Here is a 13,129-nt window from a genome sequence, read left to right as displayed (position 1 = left end):
TTGTACTTCAGCCTGAGCTACAGAGCAAGACTTTGTCTCAAAAGAAAAGAAAAGAAAATGTACAGGGAATTCACAAAACTAATCCCTTCTCATAAATCTGTTACCTGAGTTCACATACCCTATGTTGTCCAAAAAATCTACAACCTGAGAACTCCCTGGGCATCCCACAGTCACATGTCAGGAAGTAAATATGAACACTCTCTGGAGTAATGTACTTTGAACTCCGGACTTTGTCCCTTTATTGAAGTTCCAAGGAAAGTAAGCACACACGAAATAGACACTATGCCCACATGTGTGCACATGCGTGCACACGTGCACACAAGCAATACACATTTGGAAAATTTCACGTTGATGGAGAGCCAATAAAATCGTGGTGAGTAGGATTCGACCTCTCAAGTCTAGCATTAGAATTACCAGACTCAAAATATAAAAGAGAATGTCTCACATCTGAAAATAGAAGAGATTGAAACAATAATAAGAAACAAAGGCAATAACATGAAAATTGAGATTTGAGAAAATAGAAATTCTCAAATACGTAAAACAATATTTGAAACAAAAACTTGAAGTATGGGTCAAACAACAGATTTTACATGCTAACAAAAGAATTGATATTCAGGAAAACTATCTTAAAAAAAATTCCAGAATATAGCAGGAAGACAGAATTTTTTAAAAGACCAAGATACCTGGAGGACAGATCCAATAAATTTCTAATTGGCTTTTCATTAGTAAACAAAGATAGAATAAAGGAGAAGCACTATTTGAAGTGATAGAGGCAGAAAAATCTCTGGAATTTGAAAAGGATCTACCATTGTTAAATCCAAGAAGCTCACTGATTCTCAAATAGAATAAATAAAAGAAATCCATACGTAGGTATGACATAATGAACTTCAGAGGCAAAAGTATAATAAAATCTGAAAAGTATACTTATGATAATCTAAAACAAGGTACAATTAGAGAGCTGATGTCTTCAGAGAAACACTTGAATCTAGAAGTTGAGCCATATCTGTAACTTCCTGAAATAAAAATAAAATGTTATTGTAAAAAACATCCATACTTCCCAAGGCAATCTACAGATTCAGTGTAATCCCTATTAAATTTTCAATGTTATTTTTAGCAGCAATAGGGAAAAAATCAGACATTCATATGGAAATGCAAAAGTCCCCAAATAGCCACAATCTTGAACAGAAAGAACCAAGCTGTAGGCAGTATATGCCTTGATTTCAAAATATAAAGCAATTGAGATCAAACCAGCATGGTCCTGGCATAGAAACAGACATGTCCACCAATAGAACAGGATAGAAAGCCCAGAAATCAACTCGGACATTTGTAGTCAATTGATTTTTGGCAAAGGTTCAAAGAACACACAATGGAGAAAGAACAAGCTCTTCAATAAATTATGCTGGGAAAACTGTTTATACACAAATGTAAAAAAATATTTTTGATCCTTATCTCATACTGTATACAAAAACCAACTTCCTGAGTATTAAAGTTTGACTTCTAGCATGACTCTAGATTAAAATGAATTAAAAACTTAAATATAAGACCTGAAACTGGCGGGGTGACTCATGCCTGTAATCACAGCACTTTGGGAGGCTGAGGTGCACGGATCACCTGAGGTCAGGAGTTCTAGACCAGCCTGGCCAACGTGGTCAAGACCTGCCTCTACTAAAAAATAGACATATATATATAAATTATCCAGGCATGGTGATGGGTGCCTATAATCCCAGCTTCTTGGGAAGCTGAGGCAAGAGAACTGCTTGAACCTGGTAGGCAGAAGTTACAGTGAGCCAAGATTAGGCCACTGCACTCCAGCCTGGGCAAAAGAGTGAGACTCTGTCTCAAAAAGAAGAAAAAAAAACCTAGTAGAAGAAAATATGGGGGAAAGCTCCACAATATTGGTCTAGAGAACAAGTTTTTAAAATAGTAACCTCAAAGCACAGGCAGCGAAATCAAAACTACACAAATGAGATGGCATCAAACTAAAAATCTTTTGCACAGCAAAAAAAAAAAAAGGCAAAGTTAAGAGACAGCTTATAGAATGAGAGAAAATATTTGTAAACCATACACTTGATAAGGGATTAATATCCAAAAAATTTAGGGCACTCAAAAAGCTCAGGAGCAAGAAAAATAAATAAACCAATTTTAAAATGGGCTGTAATCTCAGCTACTCAGAAGGCTGAGGCAGGAGAATTGCTTGATCCCAGGAGGTGGAGGTTGCAGTGAGCTGAGATGACATCACTGCACTCCAGCCTGGGCAACAAGAGCAAGACTCTATCTAAAAAAAAAAAAAAAAAAAAACAGGGTGGGGGGCAAATTTTTTAAACAGACATCTTCAAAAGAAGACATACAAACAGCCAACTGATATTTTTTAATGTTCGTTGTTAGTAATTATTAGATAAATGCAAATTAAATCACAGCTATCACCTCACACCTGTTAAAATGGCTTTTATCAAAAATATGAAAGATAAGTGTTGGCAAGGATGTAGAGAAAAAAGAGCTCTTGGACATTTTTGGTGGGAATGTACAATCATTATGGAGAATGGTACTTCCATATGATCCAGCAATCCCAGTTCTGGGTGTATACCCAAAGAAATTGAAATCAATATGTCAAAAGAAATAGATATATTCCCATGATTATTGCGGCATTATTCACAAAAGAATGGATTTTGAAAATGTGATATATGTACACAGTGTAATACTGTTCAGTCTTGAAACAGAAGGAAATTCTGTCATGTGACAACATGCATGAACCTGGAGGACAGTAGGTAAATGAAATAAGCCAAGCACAGAAAGACAAAAATCACATGATCTCACTTATATGTGGAATCTAATAAAGTTGAACTCACAGAAGTAGAGAGTAGCATGGTGGTTACCAGAGCAGTAGGGAGGGAGGAATTGTGTTGTTGGTCAAAGAGTACAAAATTTCAGATAGAAAGAATACACTTTGGTTATTGCACAGCAGGACGGCTGTAATCAATGATAATGCATTGTACTTTACAAACTAAGATATTAAATTTCAAATGCCTTATAATAAAAATGATAAAGGATATGTTAATTACCTTGATTTAATCATTTAACATTGTATATCTTTATCAAAATAGCACATTGTACTCCATGAATATACACAATTATGATTTGTCAGTTAAAAATGTTGATAAAGGAGCTTTCACGAAAATCAATAAAATAGAATAGCATATTTTTTTAAAAGCAGAGTCAGGCTAGAAGTCAAACTTTAATACTCAGTCCAGTGGCTTTTCTTTTTATAAGAATGAGAGTGAAATGAAGACATTTGTTTCACATACAAAATCAGAGATTGTGTGTGTACCCAACAGATTATCAATAAAAAAAAAATTAGAGGGTATATTCCTGGCAATATAATAATGATTCCAAATAACAAAAGGAAGATTCCCTTTACCTGATTTCAAGACTTATAAAGCTATAGCAATAAAGAAAGTATGCTATTTACATAAGGGTTAAAAAAAAAAGACAAAATAGACAGTGCATATATATACACGTGTGTTCATGATCCTGCTTTATAATAGAGTGACATTCCAGATTAAAGAAGAATGGAAAATATCCAAAAAGATTGATGCAGGGAAAGTTGTTTATAGAAATGGAAAGAGAGAAACAAAGAAGGGAGGGCAGGAGGAGGAAGGAAAGAAGTTGCTTCTACTCCTCACCAAAATAAATTTCAGGGGCATTTAAAGACTTAAACATTAAATCTTAAACTTTAAAACCCTTAGAATGTAATATATTTTTTATATGGACTTCTTAAACAAGGATATCTTTCAAAAGGCAAAAAAGTGCAAAGCATTAAAAAGATTGATACAAATCAATCAAATTTGGAAACGTGAGTAGTATCAGTCAAATTTGAATACATTACATTTTAAAACGTTCTCAAAAGATGCCTGCAGAAAAGCAAAAAGACAGATGTCAAAATGGAAGAAGACACAAAATACGTAACTGAGAAGACTACCATTAACAACATGTAGTGGGCCGCGAGTGGTAGCTCACCCCTGTAATCCTAGCATTTTGGGAGGCCAAGTCAGGCAGATCACCTGAGGTCAGGAGTTTGAGACTGGCCAGGCCAACACGGTGAAATGCCATCTTTACTAAAAATACAAAAATTAGCTGGCGTGGTGGTAGGCACCTGTAATCCCAGCTACTTGGGAGACTGAGGCAGGAGAATCACTTAAACCCGGGAGGCAGAGTTTGCAGTGAGCCAAGATCATGCCACTGTACTCCAGTCTGGGTGACAGAGGGAGACTCCATCTCAAAAAAAAAAAATATATATATATATATATATATATGATATATAATATGTGATATATAATTATATATATGATATATATGATATATAATGATATGTGATATATCATTATATATATGATATATATATATTTAATGAATGTGTCTAAATCATCAAAAAATATATAACCCAATAAAAATGGTCAAAAAACTTGAGTCTGCATCTCACAAATGCAATATCAGTGTTCATAAATATATGGGAAGATGTTCTACCAATTCAGTACTCATTAAAATGCAAATTTAAGTAAAATACACACCATATTAATACCATCAGGCTAATGTATTAGCCATACTTTTTACTTCTGTAAATTAATGTTTTAGCATCCATCTAAAAGCCTATTCAGTACCCCTAAGCCAATGATGATTTATCCACACACATTTAGAATCCTTAGATAGCTTTAAAGTGTTCATGTCGCAGTGGACATGAACTTCACAGGTGTCCCACTTTTCAACACAATCATAAACCTACTTGACCTGCCTCATCCTATCCTTTCTGTAAAAATCACAATAAAGCTCTTTAATATATGCATTACTTACATTCCAGATTTTGTGGTTAGAGCACTTAAAATCTTTCTTAGCAATTTTCAAGTATCTAATATATTATCATTAACTGTGGTCACCATGATACACAATAAATCCCTTGAATTTATTTCTCCTGTGTAACTGAAATTCTGTGTGCTTTGACCAACATCTCCCAGTCCCTGAAGTCTCTGGTAATCACCATTTTACTCTCTGTTTCTGAGAGTTCAACCTTTTTAGGCCCCACATATAAGTATCCACTTATAAATAGCCACAGGCTGGGATTAACATGACCATTAAATCACATCATATATATTTAGTTCTAAATAATCCCACTGGCATCAATGCGTACCCAAATTATTGCCAATGTGAGTAGGTGTGGCTAATTAATTTGTCAAACATTAAGATATGGTTGAGAGCAGAACTGATAAGGTCACTGTCTTCATGGATATTAAACAAATTTTTACAAATAATTAATGAAATGATTCGAGGAAGGCAAAGTACCATGAGAAAGCATAGAGAGTCATAAGGAAGGCTTCTAATGCAGTGGGAGGAGGATAACTATCGGCTCAGAGATGACTTCCAGGCAGAAAGATCAGCCTTGTGAGGCTTTGGGGGCAGAGGAAAATGCTGCTGTAATTCATGAAGGCATTTCTGTGCAAGCCATTAAAGGTGTTTTTTATTCTTCTCTTCAGGCACCTCAAATTTTCAATTATCACTTATTTTGTATAAATCCAACGTCTCTGACCTACATGGATTCTTCCCATATGCTTTAAAACAGGGGTCCCCAGCCCAACCCCTGGACCACTACCGGTCGGAACCTATTGGTACTGGGTGCACAGCAGGAGGTGAACTTCGGGAGAGTGAGCCTGACTGCCTGAGCTCCGCCTCCTGGCAGATCAGCACCAGCAATTCTCAGAAGGGCACGAACCTTACTGTGAACTGCATATGTCAGGGAGCTAGTTTATGAGAATCTAATGCCTGATGACCTGAGGTGGAACAGTTTCATCCCAAAACCATCCCCTCCCACTGCCTCTACCCCCATCCATGGAAATACTATCTTCTATGAAACTGGTCCCCGCTATGAAAAAGGTTGGGGACCTCTGCTTTAAAATACTTCCTTGAAACAAACTAATGCAATAATGAGACAAGCATAACAAGGCAAGCTTATGATAATCTCAACAGATAGAGATTAAGCATTTGATAACATTCAACACCCATTCATGATTTAAAAAAAAAAAAATCTCAGGAAACCTGGAATATAAGGGAATTTTCTCAACATGATAAAAGGCATCTATAAAAAATCTGTAGCTAACACATCTATAAAAAATCTGTAGCTATCACACCCAATGATGAAAGCCTGAGTTCTTTTCCCCTAAGATGAAAAATGAGGTAAGGGTGTTCACTTTCACCACTTACAGGCAGCATTGTAGTGGAAAGTCAAGACAGTGCAATAGTGTAAGAAAAAGAAATAAAAGACATACTAGAAAGGAAAATACAATTCTTCACACACAATATATTTATAAAAAATTCTGAAGAATATGTGATCTAATAAGTGAGTTTATCAAAGTCATAAGATACAAGGTCAAAATAAAAAAATAATTTTATTTCTATACACTAGCAACAATTGGACATCAAAACTATAGATAATACAACTTACAATAGCATTAAAAGATTAACAAAATATATTAAAAACATTCACTAAAAACTACAAACCATTGCTAAAAGGAAGAAAGAACTAAAGATATGGTGAGATATACTGTGTTCAAAGATTGGAATTCTCAACATTGTTAAGATGGCATTTCCTTCAAATTTCCCTCTAGATTCAATACGATCTCAGTCAAAACCTAATGAACTATTTTTGTAGAAAATTGAAAATATGTTCTAAAACTTATGTGGAAATGCAGAGAATCTAGAATAACCAAAATAATTTAGAAAAATAACAAATGTAGAGGTTTCACATTACCATAATTAAAGCCTTACCATAAACCTACAGGAATCAGTACAGTGTAGTATTGGCATATGTATAGACATATAGATCAATGAAACAAATAGGAACAATCATGCCTACAAATATGCCCACAATTTTCTTTTAAAAATATCAGTGTAATTCAATAGAGAACAGACATCCTTCTCGACAAATGGTGCTGGAAAAATGCAACATCCAGCCAGGTGCAGTGGCTCATGCCTGTAATCCTAGCACTTTGGGAAACTGAGGCGGGCAGGTCAATTGAGGTCAGGAGTTCAAAGCCCGCCTGGCCAACATGATGAAACCCTGTCTCTACTAAAAATACAAAAACAAAAAAAAATTAATTTGACATGGTGGCAGACGCCTATAATCCCAGCTACTTGGGAGGCTGAAGCAGGTGAATCGCTTGAACCAGAGCCAATATCACACCACTGCACTACAGCCTGGGAAACAGAGCGAGACTCCATCTCAAAAAAAAAAAAATTAAATAACCATATAAATAAATAAGTAGCCAATCAACCAACCAACCTTTTTCCTTATACTCTATTTTACACTATACATGAAAATTCAGTCAAAACATTTCATAGACCTGANGACAGTTTCGTTCTTCTTGCCCAGGCTGGAGTGCAATGGTGCAATCTCAGCTCACCACAACCTCCAGCTCCCGAGTACTAGCAATTCTCCTGCCGCAGCCTTCTGAGTAGGTGGGATTACAGGCATGCGCCACCACTCCCCGCTAATTTTGTATTTTTAGTCGAGACCAGGTTTCTTCATGTTAGTCAGGCTGGTCTCAAACTCCTGACCTCAGGTGATCTGCCTGCCTCAGCCTCCCAAAGTGCTGGGATTACAGCACTTTGAGTTAACACATCTGGCCTATAATGCATTTGAAAGTCACAGGTAGGCCGGGCTGGATGGCTCACGCCTGTAATCCCAGCACTTTTGGAGGCTGAGGTGGGCAGGTCACTTGAGGTCAGGAGTTCAAGACCAGCCTGGCCAACATGCTGAAACCCTCTCTACTAAAAATATAAAAATTAGCTAGTGTGGTGGCGCCCACCTGTAGTCCCAGCTACTTGGGAGGCTGAGGCAGGTGAATTGATTGAACCTGGAAGGTGGAGGTTGCAGTGAGCTGAGATCTTGCCACTGCATTCTAGACTGGGAAACAGAGAGACTCCATCTCAAAAGAAAAAAAAACAAAAAAAAAAAGTGGCAACAGCTACTTTGGGTTATAGAAAGGCCAAGCCTCCAGGGTTCTAGGAATCTTAAAACCAATCTGTAAACGTCTAGAAGAAAACCATAGAATACATTGGATAGATGTATGAATGTATGCGTAGGTATAAAATAAGACTCAGCAAATACAAGTTGTAAATAAATTGATAATTGGACTACATCAGAAAGTAGTCCAATTTAATGAAAGTATCTGTTGAACATTAGAGTGTGAGAGATACTAAATATACAAACAAAAAATGTCCAGACCATATATGAAAATAGAGATTTGACTTACAACCTACACCCACCTGCCCAAGTAACCAACTCCTTATTTGCTGAGACTAGTTTGGTCATAGAGACCTCAACCGAGGCAGCACTGAAGGAATTAAAAAACAGAAACAAAGATTGAGTGCAAAAGTGGGATCAGAGTGGGACGCCAGGGGTCTTGCAGGATTTCCCAGCTGAAAGCTCAGAGCAGACTGTGACTCATGTATTTATTCTTTGTGAACATGTGATTATTTTTAATAACCAGTGCTCAGTGTTTCTCCATAGAATAAAGATAGACTAAACAAGCAGATAGTGCCTGTTCACTACTAAAACAGAAATAAACTAGAAAGCACTCTTTGCAAGTCAGCAATGGAAACAAGGTCAGATATCCTGTGTTTTAGGAACTGGTTTAAGCAGTGCGTGGCTGGTCCATATTGCCTACTATTCTAGCAGTTTTCTGCCTAAGGATGGCTCTGTGCTCCTTGCAATCACCTCTCGGCAAACAACATATACTCCATCACACACGTCAAGACCTTCTGTCGAGACCTTCTCCCAACACTTATTAACAAGAAAAAAGTAAAATGGAACCAATCCAAATGCCCATCAATGATAGACTGAATAAAGAAGATGTGGTACATATACACCATGGAATATTATGCAGCCATAAAGAGGAATGAGATCATGTTCTTTGCGGGGACATGGATGAAACTGGAAGCCATATTCCTCAGCAAACTAACGAAGGAACAGAAAAACAAACGCCACATGTTCTTACTCATATGTGGGAGTTGAACAATGAGAACAGGGAGGGGAACAACACACACCAGGGTCTGTCGGGGGTAGGGGGTGAGAGGAGGGAGAGCATCAGGACAAACGGATAATGCATGGCATGTGGGGCTTGAAACCTAGATTACAGGTAGATAGGTGCAGCAAACCACCATAGCACACATATACCTATGTAATTATGTAATAAACCTGCACATTCTGCACATGTATCCCAGAACTTAAAATTTTTTAAAAAATAAATACAAACAAGCTAATTTTACAAGTTAGAAAAGAAAAAAAAAAAAAACAAGAAATAGATAAAAGAGTATTTAATAACCTTATAAAGTATGCAGTAAAAAAAAAAAAAACAGGAAGCCAGGCTGCTCTAAGTCAGGCTTACAGAACACCAAAATTGCTATCTCTAGTGACAATCCAGGATGCCAAACTAATAACTAATAATATATTCTGTAACAATTGGCTCAAAATGGCCAGGACTTGATTCATTACTGACAGCCTCCCTAATTTTTGTCCCCACTTCCAATTTTGGACCAATCAGAGAAAGCCAAACATAACAAATTGCACAGGATGCTCCGTTTCTCCTTAGCCCACCTGCAGCTTTCCCATGCCAGTGGGCTTCATACAGGGCATGTCAATGCCTTCCCTATTCCCATTAGAAACCTCTCCCACTCCTCTGCCTGCCTTTGGGCTCTGACAAAATGCAGTGATTGTAGCTGACTCCCTTGCAAGCTAGGAATGAAGAGCCTCTGCCTGTTCTAGTTTGGGCAGTGTTTCTTTATTTCCATGCATATTATTTCCATTTTACAGAGAAAAAAACTGAAGCACAGAATGGCAAAAATCACCCTTGTTTCTGAGAAAGCCTAGGTGTTTTCATCTCTCTGTTTTGTACTGGGTAGGTATTCCTCTACCAGTGAAACTCAGTACAAAGATATTCTTTATAAATATTGTTTGAGCAGCTGATCCTAGAACAAATAATAGGTGTGCTGTTGTTTCTTCATTATATTGTAGGTCTATTTAATTTTGTATTAGGTTGGTGCCAGAGTTAATTGTGGTTTTGCCAGTAACTTTGGCACCAACCTGATAATCAGGTTCTTGCAAAACCCATTACTCCCTGTCTTAGTTTTCTTCTATCAAGCTCATGCCTGTTTTCTTCCAATTATCTTTCTCCTTGTTTGTTCATTTTGCTTCTACCTCAGTAGAAGCCACAGCAAGTTCTCTGTGCTACCTTTTTTTTTTTTTTTATTTTTTTTTTTTTTTGGGGGGGACAGAGTTTCACCCTTGTTACCCAGGCTGGAGTGCAATGGCCCGATCTCGGCTCACCGCAACCTCCGCCTCCTGGGTTCAGGCAATTCTCCTGCCTCAGCCTCCTGAGTAGCTGGGATTACAGGCACGCGCCACCATGCCCAGCTAATTTTTTGCATTTTTAGTAGAGACGGGGTTTCACCATGTTGACCAGGATGGTCTCGATCTCTTGACCTTGTGATCCACCCGCCTCAGCCTCCCAAAGTGCTGGGATTACAGGCTTGAGCCACCGCGCCCGGCCCTCTGTGCTACCTTTATCGCTTGGGAAATGTGTTTCCCTGTCTAGGTATAACAAATTCAGAATAAATCGCCTTTGCTTTTATCCCTCGGTTGGTCATTGTTTAGTTCTATAGGTGCAAGGTAGTGTAGCCTTGGTTCCTGTTTATCCAAGTATAATGACAGAAAAGATGGAAAACATACTCTTCTCACAAAACACCATGAAGTTTTGGCCTCAAAAAATTCCAGTGCATCAACAAAACCAGAAGAGTTGGTGGCAACAAGGGGTTTAGATAAATGCACGATTACCTGAGACTGCAGGATTGCTGAGGAACAAAGTGGTAACCAGTGGCAGCACTGCCTAAGAGTGGGGAAAATTCTTGGTAATATTTTTAAAGTGCTTGTTAGATACCCCTAGGGATTCCTGTAAATACTTGTTAGAGTTCTTTGCAAGCCTAGGAATATTAGGGAGTAGAAATAAGAGCTGAGACATGTTGATTATTACAGTTAAAGTGACCACATTTTCAACTTGGAGACATTTCGGTTCTGACTGTAAAATGCTTGTAAATGGAATATTTCCCTATTGACGAATAAGTAAGTTCAGAATTGTTTTATATTTTATAAGTAAGTTCAGAATTGTATTGTTCTCTCTTTCCCTTTTCCTAAGGATAGGTTCTTCTCCTCGTATTTCTTCCAATAGCGCCATTCCCCATTATCTCATGGAATGGTGGAAACTGGTACTTAATTTTTTAAGTGAATCTCTTGTTTCAGCATAACATACACAAAAGTACTCAAGTCACAGGTATAGAGCTTGATACATTTTAAGAAACACGTCATCAGAATTCACATCAAGGCAGGACATCACCAATACCCCAGAAATTGTTTTTGTGGCTCTTTCTAGTAAGTAGCCACTATCCTCAGTACAATCATGACTTGTATGGTTTTCACCTATCTATCAATGGAATTGAGTGATATGTACAGTTTGGTGTCTAGCTTCTTTTTTGCAACATTGTGTTGTGCACAACTGTAATTTAATCAATGTCTTTGCTAAATGATATTCTACTGAACAGACATAACACATTTTATTTATCCACGCTGCTATTAATGTGCATGTGGATTGTTTGCAGTCTGGATCAATTATGAATAGCGCTGCTATGAATATTCTTGTATGTGTCTATTGGTTGACACATGCTATATATCCAAGAGTAGAAATGCCAGTGGGAGGCAGATATTCAGCTTTAGTAGATCCTACCAAGATGTTTTCCAAAGTGATTATACAGTTTTCACCAGCAGTGCTTGAAGGTTGCATTGCTCCCCTTTCCCATTAATTCTTTTATTTAAATTTTACTTTTAAATATATTTAAAATACTTAAGGTGTATAACACGTTTTGATAAACATAAACAGTGAAATGATTACTATGTTTATGATTACTAAGGAAATGATAAATCTCATCCTATAAATCCACTCTTTTAGGAAATTTTAAGTGTATGATACAACAATAACTATAATTATCTGGTTTTTAATTATTTTTTCAAGACAAGGTCCTACTCTGTCACCCAGCCAGGAAGTGCAGTGACACCATCATGGCTCATTGCAGCCTCAAACTCATGGGCTCAAGAAATTCTCTTGCCTCAGCCTTTCGAGAAGCTACACCCAACTAATTTTTTTTTTAATTTTATTTTAGAGATAGAGTCTCACTCTTTTGCCCAGACTGGTCTCGAACTCCTGCCCTCAAGTGATCCTCTTTCCTCAGTCTCCCAAAGGGCTGGGATTACAGGTGTGAGCCACCACACCTGGCTGTAATTATCATAGTATACAGTAGATTTCATCCTATATAACTGCAGCCTTGTACCCTTTGACCTACATGTTTTCTAATTTTCTCTCCTCCCTTCCCCTGTTAAAATTTTACTCTGTTCCTATGTATTTGACTATTTTTTAGAGTCCACTTATGAAATCATGTGATATTTTTCTGTGGCTTATTTTAGTGTAATGACCTCAAGTTTCATCCATGTGGTTGCAAATGGCAGTATCTGCTTCCTTTTTAAGGCTCACTGATATTCCATTCTGTATATATGTACCACAATTCCGTTGTCCACTAATCTGTCAGTTGACAGGTTGATTTAATATCTGGGCTATTGTGAATAATGCCACAATAAACACGAGAGCACAGATATCAGTACAAGGGGCTAAATTCATTTCCTTTAGGTATATAACCAGCAGACAGATTGTTGAATCATATGATAGTTCTATTTTTATTTCTTTGACAAATCTCCATACAGTTTCCTATAATGGCTGCAGTAATTTACATTCCTGCCAACATTGTATGAAAGTTCCCTTTTCTCCACATCATGGAGAACGCTTGTTCTTTCTTGTCTTTTTTAAAATAGTCATTTTAACAGGTGTGAGTGGTTAGCTCACTGTGGTTTTCATTTATATTTCCCTGATGACTAATGATGTGGAGAATTTGTTCATAGAGTTATTAGGAATTTTTGTGTGTTCTTTGGGAAAATGTCTATGTGGGCCATTTTTTAATCCAGTTATTTGTTGGGTTTTTTTTGTTG

This window comes from Cebus imitator, unplaced genomic scaffold, assembly GCF_001604975.1.
Source record: "Cebus imitator isolate Cc_AM_T3 unplaced genomic scaffold, Cebus_imitator-1.0 Scaffold120, whole genome shotgun sequence".
Classification (NCBI taxonomy): domain Eukaryota; kingdom Metazoa; phylum Chordata; class Mammalia; order Primates; family Cebidae; genus Cebus; species Cebus imitator.
Note: the sequence above shows the minus strand (reverse complement) of the source record.